Source organism: Antechinus flavipes, chromosome 1 (assembly GCF_016432865.1).
Source record: "Antechinus flavipes isolate AdamAnt ecotype Samford, QLD, Australia chromosome 1, AdamAnt_v2, whole genome shotgun sequence".
Taxonomy (NCBI): domain Eukaryota; kingdom Metazoa; phylum Chordata; class Mammalia; order Dasyuromorphia; family Dasyuridae; genus Antechinus; species Antechinus flavipes.
In genome coordinates, this window is record NC_067398.1 from 264,878,181 (window position 1) to 264,895,267 (window position 17,087).

A 17,087-nucleotide genomic window follows, 5' to 3' on the forward strand; every position below is an offset into this window, starting at 1 on the left:
CTTGTCACTGAGGACATACATGGTTTAGGTAAAACACAAGTCTCCCTTATTGCATTTACATCAGTCAAGTTGTTAAGTCATTCTACCTTTCTGACTGACTCCTTGTGATAGTAGAGTGATATGAAAAAGAGTAATGATATGCAAAATAAAAAATAAATACATAAAAGAAGGTCTCATGTGGGCTCTGAGAAAATCAGAATAATCTTGCACACTTTTTAAGACATGAACAATATATGAATTTGTTTTGTTTGACTATACCTATTTGTTACAAATTGTTATTCTCAGGGGAGATGGGAAGGACAGTGCATGGGTAGGTATTAATAGTAATAAAAAAGAAAGCTTCAATGAAATATTAAAAATAAGCAAAGGAACAGAAGAAAGTTTAAAATGGAAACCAGCCAAGCAGAGCTGTTTTGAAATTATTACATTGAAAACCATGCACATTAAAAAAAAAAAAAAACAAATGTAATAGGAGCAAAGTTTCACATACAATCTTCTTTTTATATTCTTTGTATATATATTTATTCATGTCTGTTAAATTCATTTAAAAAAAAAAAAAAAAAGGACCATACGATTCCTAGACTCAGAAAAGGCTTCATGGAAGAAGTAGCATTGATGGATTTGAGTTCATTTCAATTTAGTCCAATTCAACAATCATTTGTGAAATGTTTACTATAGATGAAATACTGTGCTGGATATTGGGTGTATTTAAAAAAAAACAAAACCACTGTCCCTGCAATTAAAATGTTTACAATCCAATGAGGTTACAAATCTTTGATGTAATAAAATACTATTAAGAAAAAATATTTAGAGAGAGACGCGATAGCTTATGTGAATCAATAGAGATTAATAAGTAGAACCAAAAAAAACTATCTCTCTCTCTCTCTCTCTATATATATATGACTACAACATAAAGAAAAATAACTTTGAAAAACTTAGACACTAATGGATAAAATAACCAACAACTTCAAAGGATTAATAAGTCATATTACTAATGAAATTATGGATTAAATATGCAAAATAATAGAAATAATAAGCATAAATTCTATGGAAAGATTGTTTTGCTTGACTACTTATTTATCACAAAGGAAACTCTTGTTGCTGCTAGTGCTGCTAGTTGTAAAGTTTTAATACAAGTAGGGAAACATTTGGAAGAATAAGTAGAAGAAAGATATTTAAAAAAGGGGAACAAAAATATAACAAGTTTTTTTTTTAAAAAACACACAGAAAAGTATGGAGTATAGAGGGACATATAGCAAAATAGCACATATCTAAAGTTAATATGATGAAATGTATTACACATTTTAAAAAAAAGCTAGGATATTCATAATTGCATATACAATTCTTCTTTACTTATGAATGGTTCATATTAATTAATACTTGTCAAGTAAAAAAATTTTAATTTATTTTTTTAAAGAGTAATGAAAAGCAAAAGACTTGCGTTCTAGTCTAGGTTCTGCCATTAACTTACTGAATTACCTAGATAAGTCTCTTCACACAAAGAGAGCAAATTATAAAGTATGGAGGAACAACTTCTATCTTGCAGAATCAGGAAATGTATCAGTGAAATGATATCTCCAGAACTGGGCATTGAAGGAATATAAACTTATTTCATGAATGAGGGATATTAATAAAGGGACAGAAGCAAGTGAAGGTGGGATGGGATCAGGAAATAGTCCAAAACTAGCTAGAGTGTACAATGAATAAATAAAATTAACTTGGAAAGGCAAATTGGAGTCATATTACAGTGGGATTTGAATACCAGGCTAAGGTATTGTATGGGTCAGAGGAAGAGGAGGAGTCACAGCTCAATGCAGTAAGGAAGTAAACAGAAGCTTTGAAGATCCCCAGAAGTAGGTCTGCTATGAACTAGTAGGGACCGCCTTGTGGGCGGGAACTCTGGTCACATTGAGATCGGCTTCATTAAAGGGAGGCGTCTCCTTATCTAATTGGCTGTGTGTGAGACCTCAGTAGCCCCTATTTAAGCTCTAAGGAGGAGGAAGTAGCTCTCTTTAACCTGGTGTTCATTTGGAAGTCATTGGGAGGTCAGGGGGCAAGATGTGAACACATGAATAAAAGACTTTGAGCTTGCCCATGGTTGTTCTCTAGCCCCCTACTGGTATTTAAACTATTGCTCTTATGAAACAATGGCCAGAGGTCTCCAAAGACTCTAGATAGAGGTAAGCTTGGTAAAATTGGTTTAAGCAATGCAAAAGAGAGTGACATAAGATTTTCTCTGAGGGCCTGGGAATTAGGAGAGACTGGCAGTAGTAAATACAGAGTAGTACTAGTGTGTTTACAAATTAAGTGAATGCCCGGAATCAAGCATTTACAAGGTATCTAGATTATTCAGCAGGCAACATATAAACTAAGTTTTTGCAAGAGAGTGCATGGTGAGACCAATGCATGGTTTACATTATCAATGATGAATAAGTAGGAGCTGGAAGGCTGAAGGACCAGGTTGAAAGCAATTAACAACAGTATAAGTTAAAGGCCTGAAGTAGAGCAGTGATAATGAAAGCAAGAAAATAATATCATCAACAGAAATAGGAGAATTACTTTATATGATAGGTTATTAGGATCGTTAATTTATAATCACCTAGTCCAAAACCTTCATCTTATTGATGAAAAAACAGAGTAGCAGAGCCAAGATTTGAATAGAGTTCCTCTGAATCAAACATTAGCATAATTTCCACTTCACCAGCTTTAGAAGGGAAATAATGAGTCCAACTTGAGACATACTGAATTTGATATGTCAATGGAGCAACCAGATAGTTGCATGACTGGAGATAAGTGAGAGATCAGAGTTAGAGATACAGATTTTGGAGTTATTCTTAGAGTTGAAAATATGAAAAGAAAATTTGCCAAAGGAGAAAGCATAGGCCTATGGCAATGCTTTAGTATAACTTAGGAGAAAAAGAATAAAGAAGGAATTCTCAGCTATGTTTTTTCACAGTGACCTTTGATTATCACTATCAGACAAAATACTGGGCTTATTGCATTTTTTATTCATGATATATATTTTTTGGCTTAATGAGTGCTTGAAATTGTATCTTGTCCAAAGCTCTGTGTGTGTGTGTGTGTGTGTGTGTGTGTGTTTCTGTAAGGAGTTTTCAGAATAGTCCCACTTGCAAATTAATTGCAACTGTCTAAACTTCTACCAGTAAGAACTTTTTCTGCCTAAATAAGGAAGGGGTTTATATATAAATGAATTGGTTCCTACATTGCTACTGTGTGCCCTTGTCTTATATTTGGTATCCAGAATCCAAAAGCTACATTTGTGCTTAATGAAAATAAAATGATTCCGTTTTCTTAAAATAAAAAATGAAAGAAAAAAAAAAAAAAGGAATTCTCAGTGAAGTAGGAGCAGAACAAAGAAGAAAAGACATTGGAGAAGAAAAAGGGAGAAAGTGGTCAACAGGTTATAGGTCAATGACACTAAAAACTAAGAAACTTCATTGTAAGGAGCAGAGAGAGGAAACTATGAAAGAAGATATAGATTTTAAGTTCATAGATCTCTAGATATAAGATTTAAAGTTGAAGGGGAGTTTAGAGGTTATTTAATAAAAACCCCCTCATTTTACAGGTGAGGTCAAAAGAGTTTAAAGGATTTGCCTTAGTTCACAAAAGTGGCAGAGGAATTTGAACCCAGGTGTACTGATTCCAAATCCAATTTTATTCCACTGTACTACACAGCCTCACCAAAGACAGTTAAACAACCTAAAATGGGAACACTCAATCTTTTCACTAAAGTTGAGGAAGAGGATACAGGAGAGAGAAGAAAGTCTGGAAGACTCATTTGGAGGAATATAAAGATTCACAGAGATTAATAATCAACCAACAAGCATTTATTAAGTATCTTCTATGTACCAAGACCTGTGCTATGTGCTGGGGATATAAAGACAAAAGTAAACTAATACCTTTACCTTCTATTGAGGGAACATCATGTATATAAATGTGTGTGTGTATGTGTATACATACATACATATATACACACATGTATATATTGAACACACACTTATATATATAGTAATAATGTACTAGCAGGTTATGGAATCAGGAAAGGCTTCCAATAGAGACAACTAATGCCAAGAATTGCAAGGCACATAATGTACATGTCAGAGGAAAGACTTGAGCTCAGATCTTTTTTTTTTTTTTAACTTTTATATGTTTTCAATTACATGTAGTGTGTAAGAAGAAAAGTTTGATTGAAACATAGACCCCATGGAGTAATACAGAATAAACCTGGCAAGGCAGGCTAAAGTCAGGTTACGAAGGACTTTAAGTATCAAAAAAGAGAATACTTTATTTAACCCTAAAAGTAATAAGGAACAATAAATCCTATCATGCAGCAACAAAGCCTATGTGAGGCTAAGTCATATAAATGTGCAAGAGATCCAAGCACTCAGCTTTTGTGGCTTCCTCCAGAAATTCTTTCCTCTACTTAAGTAGGAGTTGACAAGGAAGATGACTGGGGTCACCTGGGTAACTTAAAAGGGTGTAAGGAACTCAACAACAGAATGTGTATCATAGAAAAGGGCAGTTAGAGGATAGAGTAGATAAGAATGCCAGGCCTAGAGTCAAGAAGACTTACTTCCTCAAGTTCAAATCTGGCCTCATACACTTACTAGCTATGTGACCCTGGGCAAATTCCTTAACTGCAAAAGTTTCCTTATCTGCAAAATAAGTTGGAGAAGGAAATGGCAAACCACACGAGTATCTCTGCCAAGAAAATCCCAAATGGGCTCACATTTAGACATGACTAAATAACAATAAATATCCTAGACATTACCTGTCTTAGGATCAAAACCTTTAAGAAAGGAAGCTCTGCAATAACAATGAAGGGGAAAAGTAGGTTCAAAAATAATAAGTTTAAAAGACACAGTAGATGAGCATTGACTCTGGAGTCAGGAGAACCTGAGTTCAAATCTGACCTCAGATACTTAATACTTAATACTTCCTAGCTATGTGACACTGGATAAGTCACATAACCCTAATTGCCATATTATTTGTCATATTATTTGTTCCAGCCTATGATAGTAACACAATTTCAAAAAAAAAAAATAGTGGAAACATTAGTAAATTATGTGGGTAATGAGTGAAAATCCCTCTTATTATTATTAGGAAAGTCATGTAATGACTAAAAAGTAATATAAATTTTAAGAAAAATTAAGATACATTGCCTTCAATATATGTCAATGCCTTTGCTCTTTTATTTCTAGAAATTATAGTTCTCCAAAATGATTTATATAGAAAGTGACAGCAAAGTAAAATAAGTAATGTAGACTTAAATTACAGTATTATCATTTAGTCTAATCCCATTTTACAAATGAGGAAACTGAGAGCCATAAAAGTTTACTAGCTTTCCCAAATTCACACTTGCAGATATAATATTTGACTGAGCTCTTTTGACTTTCAGAACTTGTGAAATGGGGATGATTGTTTTCCTTTTTACTTATAATTAACTAGGCAGAAGGGCTAAATAATTTCCCCAAGGACAGACATTTTTAGAGGGAAAGTATGCACAATCAGTAGTAGCCCAAAAAATTTCTAGGGCAAAGAAGGACTCACAGCTTAAAAAACAATCTCTAAGATGTTTTTAGAAATGTTGAGTATATTTTTAGTGTACTAAAACACTAAAAGAGACAGTAAAATGAAGTCGCTTCCAGCTTGGATAGTTTGAGTCTTACTACTATTAAGAGCTGAGTGAGTGATGCAATTACTAGCTGAGAGAATGTATGAGTCTCCACTCTTTCATTTATAAAATTGTAACAGCAATCACACTCTAGCCAACTTCATCATTCTCCTACTAGTTTGCAGATTCTTTCTTTCATTCATCTATATCATATTTGCATATCTCAACATTATCTTGTAGGGTTAAAAAATGTTTTGTGAAAACCATAAAAAAAAAAAAAAAAGCACCAAGCTATCTCTATCTGTCCCTCTTTTGTCTCATACACAACACACAAATATAAACACTCTTTGTTTAGCCCTCTGATTTCAGCAGTGTGAGGAACTTCTAATGTAGGAAATATCCCCACTGATAGAGAAGCCAATTCATCTGTAAAGCTTAGTCTCAGATAGCTGCCTGGGATACTGCGTAGTTATGGGATTTGTCCATAATGTACATGTCAGAGGAAAGACCTGAGTTCAGACCTTTTTTCTTTTTTTTTAAACTTTTATATGTTTTTAATTACATGAAAATGAAATTTTAATTCATTTTTTAAAATTTTTAAAATTTTCCAAATTTGAAATTCCAAATTTTATTCCTCTCTTCCAGCAAGACAAGCAAACCAATACAGATTGCACATGTACAGGGCAGTGAGATGATACAGTGGATAGAGTGTTGAGCCTAGAATCAGGAAGACTCATCTCACCATGTTCAAATCAGGCCTCAGACACTAAACTAACTCTGTGACCCTCCTACAAAACCAGCTCCTAGTTTTACTTATTAGTTTTAATGATTTCCTTCTGTTCAATTTTATTAATCTCTCCTTTGATTTTTCAGGATTTCCAATTGATGTTTAATTGGGGATTTTTAATTTGTTCTTTTTCTATCTTTGTTTTTTAATTGTATGCCCACTTCATTGATCTGCTTGAGAGAAATTAATAATTTACTGGTATATTGTTAATTAATTTATAATCAACACTTTTCTTCCTGTTTCTGTTAAAGTCCAACTCCTAAATAAACCAGATTCTGAAAGGTAAGGCTGAATAAAGAGATTGCTCCTAATCCTCAATGTCCAAGTTTATAAGGACCTCCACCCAATTGGGAGACCTACTTTCTGTTTAAAATATAAACAGAATCCAGTCTGGGCCCTTCCACCCCATCACCCAGCCCGGCCTTGAAACCCTCTGTTAGAGTTGAAGGAAACCCATCTCCTGAAGAAAACTAGCCAGAGAGTTCTGGATGGAAATGGCTTCCCTTACCCCAAATGCCTTAAGGCTATTAAGTTTCATGATTTAGCCATATTTTTAGCAAGAGGAGCTGAAGACCTTTAGCTCATCTCCTCATTAAATGTCTACCAATCAAGGGTGAGTTTTATTAATCAGGGGAATTCCCTTTCAGAAAGGGATTTAAGGCATTTCTGGTGTCTTGTTACTGAGAAAAACTACCTGACCATCGATTTCTTGATTATTTATTAACCTAATAAATTTTTTATTAATTACCCCAAAACTCTGTCTCTCGGGGGTTTTCATCCATCACAGCTCTCTATTTTATTGATGTAAGCACTTAAAAATACAAATTTTCACAAATTTAGGCTAGATCCCCTATATTTTGACATATTGTCTCACTGAAATTCTCTTTTGTCATTCTCTTTTATAAAACTGTTTCTATGATTTGTTTTTATGCACTCATTCTTTAGGATTAAATAATTTAATTTCCAAATAATTTTTAACCTATGTTTCCATGGCTCTTTATTGAATGTAAGTTTTACTGCATTATGATTTGGAAAGGATACATTTAATATTGCTGCTTTTCTGAGATTTGGCTGTGGGATTTTTATGCCCTAATACATGATCAGATTTTGTGTAGGTTCTATATGTTGCTGAGAAAAAAGATATATTCCTTTCTGTTCCCATTCAGTTTTCTCCACAGCCCTATTATAACTAATTTTTCTAAAGTACTATTCATTTCCTTAATTTTTATTGTTTATTTTGTTACCTCCTCCTTCCCCAAGACAGCAAGCAATCTAATATAGATTAAATATGTGCAATTCTTTTAAACATATGTCCATATTTGCCAGGCATGCAAGAAAAATCAGACCAAAAGGCAAAAATAAATTAACAAACAAGACATGGGAAAGAAAAACAAACAAACAAAAAAGGTGAAAATAGTGTACTTCAATGCATATTCATTCTTCATAGTGCTCTCTGGATGCAGGTGGCACTTTACATCCCAAGTTTATTGGAACTGCCTTGAATTACCACATTGTTCCATTGGACATGCCTAAAGTACTTTCATTTCATAAATTCTGAGAGGAGGAAGATCTTCTCCTAGTGTTATGCCACAGTTCTCTTTAACTGTCCTGACTCAGTTTCCTTGTACAAGTTTCCCTTGTCTCAGTCTCCCTAATTACTCCCCTAAGCTGTAAATCTCCCTCTGGTCCATGAAGGCTGAGGACCAATTAGTCTAACATAAATTGTTAGCCCAAACAAGATAAACAAGAGAGTAGACCTCCTGATTATCTTCTGTCCTCAAGAATTTATTATATCCCTCTAAAATATTTCAAGATATTTCACTAACATCTTTATCTCTGGGTATTCAGACATCCTGTCTCTGGGGTTTTTTTTTTTTTGGTTTATAGCCTTTTCCAGCTGGACAGTGGCTTTCCCGCTCTTTCTCTCTTCTTTGTCTCCAAAAGGTATATAAAGGTTAGAGATTCTCCCATTCAGCACTGGATAATTTGAGACCAGAGTCCTGTCCAGTCAATCTTACTCTCCCATTAATAAAATATTAAAAACTCTCTAATCTCTCTTCTGCCTCAGTTTCTCTGGCATTACACTAGTAGTTTTACCATCGATTTCCTCCTAAAACTCATTTAGTTTTTGCTTTAACAATCTGGATGCTATACTATTTAATGAATATGTTTAGTATTGCTATTGCTTCACTATTGAAAGCACCTTTTTAGTAAAATAAAGTTTACCTACTTGTTTCTTTCAGACTATTTTTCCTTTTGATTTGTATGAGATCATGATTGTTACCACAATTTTTTTTCATCAGCCGAAGCATAATAGATTATGCTCCAGCCTGTTATTTTTACTCTGTCTGGGTCTGTGTTTCAAGTGTGTTTCTTATTAACCACATATTATTACATTCTGGTTTCTAATTTATTCTGCTATCTGCTTCCATTTTATGGGTTAGTTCATTCCCATTCCCATTTGTAGTTATAATTACATACTGTGTATTTCCCTCCATTTGATATTTCCCCATTTGTTATTCTTTCTATCTCTGTCTCTCTCTGTCCCTCTCTGTGTGTCCCTCTTTGTCTCTCTGTGTCTCTATTTTTATCTCTGTTTTTCTCCCTCCTTCTCTACCTCCTCAAAAGTCTGTTTTACTTCTGATTAAAACTTATCCCAATTTTCCTTCTCTTCTATCACCCCCTTTTCTCTTATCCTTCTTCCCACCTAATTTCTTATAGGGCAAGATACATGTCTATACCCAAATGAATAGGTATGTTATTCTCCTTTTTAGCCAACTTTTTTTTTAATTAAAAATTTTTTAAAATAATATTTTATTTTTCCAAATACATGTAAAGATAGTTTTCAGCATTCATTTTTGTAAGACTTTTGTGTTTCAAATTTTTCTCCCTCCCTCCCTTTCCTCTTCCCTTCCCAAGACAGCAAGCAATCCAATATAGGTTAAATATGTGCAATTCTTTTAAACATATTTCCATATGTGCCATGCTGTTCAAGAAAAATCAGACCAAAAGGGAAAAAACATGGAAAAAACAAAGTGAAAATAGCATGATCTGATCCACATTCAGACTCTATATAGTTTTCTTTCTGTATTTGGATGGCATTTTACATCACAAGTCTGTTGAAATTGTCTTGAATTACCAGGTTGTTGAGAAGAGTTAAGTCCATCACAGTTGATCATCACATAATCTTATTTTTACTGTGTACAATGTTTTCTTGCTTCTATTCACTTCACTCAGAATTTTTAGTCAATTTCAATTAAGTATTAACCCAACACCTCCCCCCATGTTCACCTCCAGCTGCTAACTCTTGTATTATCCTGACAACACTTCCATGATATTTGAATTTTTTCTTTCTGGCCACTTGCAATATATGAGCTCTGAGAATTTGGCTATAATATTCCTGGGAATTTTTATTTTGATATCTCTTTTGGGAAGTGTTGGATGGATTCTTTCTATTTTTGTTTTACCCCTCCACCTATCCCCACCCCCACCCCAGGTTCTAGGATATGAGGATAATTTTTTTTTGATAATTTCTTAAAATATGTTGTCTAGGGGCAGCTAGATGGCTCAATGGACAGCACCAGCCCTGAAATCAGGAGGACCTGAGTTTAAATCTGGCTTCAGACACTAAATACTTCTTAGCTGTGTAATTCTGGGCAAGTCACTTAACCCCAATTGCCTCAGGGGGAAAAATTTTTTTTGACCACGGCTTTTAGATATTCCAATAATTAATTAGCTCTCCAGAATCTATTTTCCAGGTGAGTCACCAGGTTATAGATGTTTCACATTTTCTTTTATTATTTCATTCTTTTGGCTTTGTTTTATTGTTTCTTGATATCTCATGAAGTCATTAGTTTTTACCTAATTCTAATTTTTAAGAAATTACTTTCTTCAATGAGCAAACTTCTGTACCTCCTTTTCCATTTGGCCAATTCTATTTTTTAAGGAGTTCTCTTAAATGATTTTTTGTACCTCTTTTTCCACTTGGCTAAATCTGCTTTTGAAGGAATTGAAGGAATTCTTGTCAGTGGATTTTTGTGCTACTTTTACCATCTGCCAATCCTCTTTTTTTAAGATGTTATTTTCTTTAGTATTTTTTGTTCTTTCTTTGTCAGTCTGTTGACTCTTCATATTTTTCTTGCATCACTTTCATTTCTTTCCCTAGCTCTTCATCCACTTCTCTAATTTGATTTTTAAAAAATATTTTTGAGCTTTGTCAGAAATTTTTTTGGGGTAATTCATTTGTCTTTGAAGCCTTGCAAATATCTCTTTTGAATGTTTTCTTCTGACCGTCTTGATCTTTCCTGTCACCATAGTAATTGCCTGTGAGTAAGTTCTTTTATTGTTTGCTCATTTTTCCAAAATATTTCTTGACTAATAATTTTATATTAAAGTTGGGCTGTGGGGGCAAACTAGTTAAAGATTGAGCATCAACCCTGAAGTCAGGAGGACCTGAGTTCAATTCCAATACTGGACAAGTCACTTAATCCTAATGCCTGGTAAAAAATAAAAATAAATAAAAATAAAATTTTTCTCTGCTCCCAGGATGGAGGGGGCAACCACAAGTACTCTTCTCCCTATGACTCCCTTCACTTCTGTGACCACAAATACTAATGATCTCGTGTACCTCAGCTCTGGAACTGCATATGGGCAATGTGACAGAGTCCTGAATCCAGTGACAGCAAATGGTCCCCTATAATCTCCTGATCAATTAGTTACCTGACCTTATCTTCTATGGGTTGAAAGCTCCCAGAGCTTTAGTTGAGTCTGGAACAAACCTAGGGATTCCAAGAGGTAGAGATGAAGAGGAAGATTAAATCATGGGGGAAAGTAAATGCAAAGGCATAGAGATGGGAGATGGAACAATAGGTGTGAGGAACAGCAAGGAAATCACTGTGGCTGGACCATAGAAAATATGGAATATTCTCTATGCATAGAGAAAGTTAATAAGGGCCCAGGCTGTGAAGAGTTTTAAGTGCCAAAAGAATTTATAAGGAACATGGAGCCACTATACTTTATTGAGTGGGAGAGGGAATGGCATGAACAAATCTTTTCTTTTAGAGAATCATTTTGGTAGATATGTGGGAATGGACTAGAGTGGTGAAAGGCTTAAGGCAAGGAAACTAGGAAGCTATTGTTATAGTTCTCATGAAAGATAATGAGAAGCAAGAAGCAAGAAAAGTAGAGCCCAGATCAAGGTACACATAATGGTAGACATATGCTTCTAGTAGTGACTTATGATCTTAAGTCTTAAGCTTAAGATCTCTTAAGGAGAGCAGAGAGATAGTATTTAATGCTGATGTCTCAAAGTAAGACTCAAGTTAAAATAGAAAAATAGTATAATAATTTACAATTCCCTACATATATATATATATAGAAAAATTTAAGCAACAAAGAAAAAGAAATCAGCACCAGCCAAGCTTAGGATACAGAAAGAGAAAAGGTTCCCCTTAATATGGAAGTCAATAGACAATTCCATTCACTGCTAAACTACAGGGGGAGGGGAACAAGACAAGGAACAAAAATGGAAAATGTTTTTAAGTGACTTCCATTCCCTGTACTTTCTATCAATGTAGTCTTAATCTTTCTATCACATTGTTACAATACACTCACTAGGAGAATTGCATGTTATTCTGATGTGTGGCAATTGGATACATTTTTTATCAACCTGTGCTATATTCTGCTGCCTCCAAATACACACAGCAGGTCTCACATGCAAGGGTCCTCAAACTACAGCCCGCGGGCCAGATGCAGCTGCTGAGGACGTTTATCCCCCTCATCCAGGGCTATGAAGTTTCTTTATTTAAAGGCCCACAAAACAAAGTTTTTGTTTTTACTATAGTCCGGCCCTCCAACAGTCTGAGGGACAGTGAACTGGCCCCCTATTTAAAAAGTTTGAGGACCCCTGTACATAGAGGGTTAGCAAGGTTCAGGTCTCCTGGCCTTTCATTCCATGGCTTAGTCTAACAACTGTAAGATCTTTCTGTTGGTAATTATTTTCTTCTCCAAAATGTGAGTTGTTAAGGGAAATATTTTTTCCTCTGGGCTTCTAGTTCCTGATTCTAAAAGTAAGGAACTCTCCAACAAAACATTACCCATGAAGTAACCCCCAAGATTAGAAACATCCACTCTTATGATTGCTAATGGAATTCTTAGGACCTTTCTCTGGTGAGGAAAAGTGCGTGCCTGTGTTTGAAGTCTGGACAGAACAAGGAACAGAATTCTTCAGTTTGCCATGATCTAGGGATGAAACAGGATAGGGAGTCTTAAAGAAATAGTGTTCTGTTTTTTCCTTGTCCTGGAAGAAAAGATTTCCCAAGAACAGGGATATGCAAAAGCATGGAGGGTTAGATAGGCTTCCTACATTCTGCTGCCATTTTAGTTTGCCATTTCGTTTTCACTTTAAGTTTGTCAAAAGGGGGAGAAATGGGGAACTGTTTGTTGCCACAGTAGCTACTACTATTGATTAAGTAGCTAAAGTATGTGAAAGTGGTGTCACTTAGAAATGAGACAACAGACCAGAGATTCTTGAGTCAATCAAAAAGAAAAATAGCTTTTTCCTATCCCCTTTTTTACTTCTCCCCAAGGATAATGAGTTCCCTATTCCAAAACTGATCTCTGTTCTTTTCAATTATATTGATAATTTCTCACTAATTAGTACTAATATCAGCCTAATCTAACTAAAAGCTTGATTGAGCAAAACTGCTTTGGTTTGTATGTTTCTGTGTTGAGATGTGTGGAATAATGCAGAAAATAATCCAAGAAAATTGTCTTGGATAGAATTTGAGGGGAAAGTAGAAATAGAAAGTATGAAAAAAAAAAGGAAAACAATAGGCAGAATGAGAAAATGGGGACAGAAAACATAGATATTCTGTGTCTGAACTTTGTCAAAGAGTTCTGGTTTGGGTTTCCTGAGATATATGAGAAAGAATTTTATTTATTTTTATTTTAAAGTTTATGTCCCAAAGTGAAGTAAAAACTGAATTCATAGTTTTTTTCATATAAGAGGTAATTACCATGATTGTAGATGTGGGTTAGGAGAAAGTTGTCAAAGGAATCTCTTACCTGGTGGAAGGAAAGTAGTAACTGGAAAAGACTAGGAAAAACTACATTTCAAGAGTAGGAACCAGAGGAGAAGGAATAAGAACTCCCTCACATCTTGATCTATACAAGTGTCTGATCTATGTTTATGAAAAGAAACAGAAAGACAGAACAAAGCAACCAGAAATAAGAAGACAAGATTATATTCAACAAGCATACATATGTTTCTTTTGAAATTCTCCATATCTGCTTTTGGGGGGAAGTGGGTTGAGAGAGAAAGAGATCCTCTTCTCCAACCTCTCTTGCAGTCAAAAGCAAGAAAAATAGTTCTGGATAAGAGAAGAAGAATAAAATAATAATAATAATAATAATAATAGGACTAAGAGAGGATTCTGGGAAGATGGCAAAGTAGGCTGGTAAATTTTAAGCTCTCCAGGTTTTCCCCACAAATAGAACAAATGTGCACCTCAGGATATACGTAGACTGGTGAAAAATCAAGACGACTTGGGGCAGAACAGGGGTTCTACTGGTACAATCCAAGATCTTAAAAACCAACTGGGATTAACCTAAGTGAAGCACAACCACCTCCTGGCTAGCTCAGCAGAAACACCAAGTAAAGAGCCCAAGGGCTAGCTAGGTAAGCCTCAGCAGGAACCACAGAGAATTTTACCTCCCAGACTGTCTGTGGAGTCAGGGTTTGAGTCTGGGAAGACTGAGAGAATCTGGGCTAATTGGGAACACCAAGTCCCACTGTGCTGCTGAGATTGCCCTGGGTAAGAAGGAATCAGCACCTAGTGAGTGCAGAAGCAGCAGGGCAGGGACAATGCTGGCTACCAGCACTTGCAGGAGCAGGGAGCTCTTGGTTTGAGGTTCCAGGTCAGAGGAAAGAGTTGAAGGCAAGGTTGAGGCACCATCCCCCAACACCATAATTAGAGCTGCTTACACTAATACCTATTAAAAAAAAAAAAAAGAACCCCACTACAGAAACTTACTATGGGAATAGGGAATACCGGGGTTCATCTTCAGAGGAGGACAATGAAGTAAAAAAAAAAAAGTTTCTACCTCAAAGAGTAATGTGAAATGGCTCCCTGACTAGAAAGAATTTATGGAAGAACTTAAAAATCAAATGAGAGCCACTGAGGGAAAACTAAAACTAAAATAAAAAACATTCAAGAAAAACACAATTATGACTCCCTAAACTAATCTATTTATTTAGTGCTATACCAATCAGACTTCCAAGAAAATATTTTAATGATTTAGAAAAAATAACAACAAAATTCATATGGAACAATAAAAAGTCGAGAATCCCAAAGGAATTAATGAAAAAAAAAAAAATCAAATGAAGGTAGTCTAGCTGTACCTGATCTAAAATTATATTATAAAGCAGCAGTCACCAAAACCATTTGGTATTGGCTAAGAAATAGATTAGTTGATCAGTGGAAAAGGTTAGGTTCACAAGACAGAATAGTCAACTATAGCAATCTAGTGTTTGACAAACCCAAAGATTCTAACTTTTGGGATAAGATTTCATTATTTGATAAAAACTGCTGGGATAACTGGAAATTAGTATGGCAGAAATTAGGCAAGGACCCACACTTAACACCACATACCAAGATAAGATCAAAATGGGTCCATGATCTAGGCATAAAGAACGAGATTATAAATAAATTAGAGGAACATAGGATAGTTTATCTCTCAGACTTGTGGAGGAGAAAGAAATTTGTGACCAAAGATGAACTAGAGACCATTACTGATCACAAAATAGAAAATTTTGATTATATCAAATTAAAAAGCCTTTGTACAAACAGAACGAATGCAAACAAGATTAGAAGGGAAGCAACAAACTGGGAAAACATCTTTACAATTAAAGGTTCTGATAAAGGCCTCATTTCCAAAATATATAGAGAACTGACTCAAATTTATAAAAAATCAAGTCATTCTCCAATTGATAAATGGTCAAAGGATATGAACAGACAATTTTCAGATGATGAAATTGAAACTATTACCACTCACATGAGTGTTCCAAATCACTATTGATCAGAGAAATGCAAATTAAGACAACTCTGAGATATCACTACACACCTGTCAGATTGGCTAAGATGACAGGAAAAAATAATGATGAATGTTGGAGGAGATGCGGGAAAACGGGGACACTGATGCACTGTTGGTGGAGTTGTGAACGAATCCAACCATTCTGGAGAGCAATCTGGAATTATGCCCAAAAAGTTATCAAACTGTGCATACCCTTTGATCCAGCAGTGTTTCTATTGGGCTTATACCCCAAAGAGATACTAAAAAAGGGAAAGGGACCTGTATGTGCCAAAATGTTTGTGGCAGCCCTGTTTGTAGTGGCTAGAAACTGGAAAATGAATGGATGCCCATCAATTGGAGAATGGCTGGGTAAATTGTGGTATATGAATGTTATGGAATATTATTGCTCTGTAAGGAATGACTAGCAGGATGAATACAGAGAGGCTTGGAGAGACCTACATGGACTGATGCTGAGTGAGATGAGCAGAACTAAGAAATCATTATACACTTCGACAACGATATTGTATGAGGATGTATTCTGATGGAAGTGGATTTCTATGACAAAGAGAGCTAACTGAGTTTCAATGGATAAATGATGGACAGAAACAGCTCCACCCAAAGAAGGAACACTGGGAAACGAATGTGAACTATTTGCATTTTTTATTTTCTTCCCGAGTTATTTTTACCTTCTGAATCCAATTCTCCCTGTGCAACAAGAGAACTGTTCGGTTCTGCAAATATGTATTGTATCTAGGATATACTGCAACATATTTAACATATATAGGACTGCTTGCCATCTTGGGGGGGGGGTGGAGGGAGGGAGGGGAAAAAACGAAACATAAGCGAGTGCAAGGGATAATGTTGTAAAAAAATTACCCTGGCATGGATTCTGTCAATACAAAGTTATTATTAAATAAAATTAAATAAAAAAAAAACACACAATTATGAAAAAAATAACTAAAAAAAAAGAGATAGCATCTCAAAGATGAAAATAATTCTTTGAAAATCAGAATCAGGCAAGGGTAAGCCAGTGAAACTATAAGAGACCAAGAAATAACAAAACAAATTATAAAGAATGAGAAAATAGAACAGAATATGAAACATTTTATAAGAAAAACAACAGATCTGGGGAACAGATCAAGAAGAGAAAATATAAGAATAATTGGACTGCCTGAAAGTTGTGACCAAAAAAAATCTTGACATAATAATGCAGAAAATAATCCAATAAAATTGTCTTGGATAGAACACGAGGGGAAAGTAGAAATAGAAAAAAATCCAACTATCACTGTCTCAACAAGATTCTTTGTGCAAAATACATAGGAATATTATTGCCAAATTTCAAAAACCCCAAATTAAAAAGAAAATCTTGTCAGAAACAAACAAACAAACAAACAAAAAAAAAAACACTTCGAATATGGTGGAGCTACAATTAGACTTGTACAGGACTTAGCAGCAGCTACAATAAAAGACAGCAGGTTCTGGAATCATATCTACTGACAATCAAAAGAACTAAGCCTGCGATAAAAAATATCATATCCAGCAAAATTATCTGTAATATGGAATGATAAAAAATGGACATTCAATGAACTTGAA

The 17,087-nt window shown here is 34.9% G+C and overlaps 1 protein-coding gene across 1 annotated transcript in view; it reads right to left on the bottom strand.

The window, feature by feature from the left end:
* Positions 1-17,087, bottom strand: part of IQCK (IQ motif containing K) — a 140,404-nt gene that overhangs the window by 116,068 nt on the left and 7,249 nt on the right. The window lies entirely within an intron of this gene.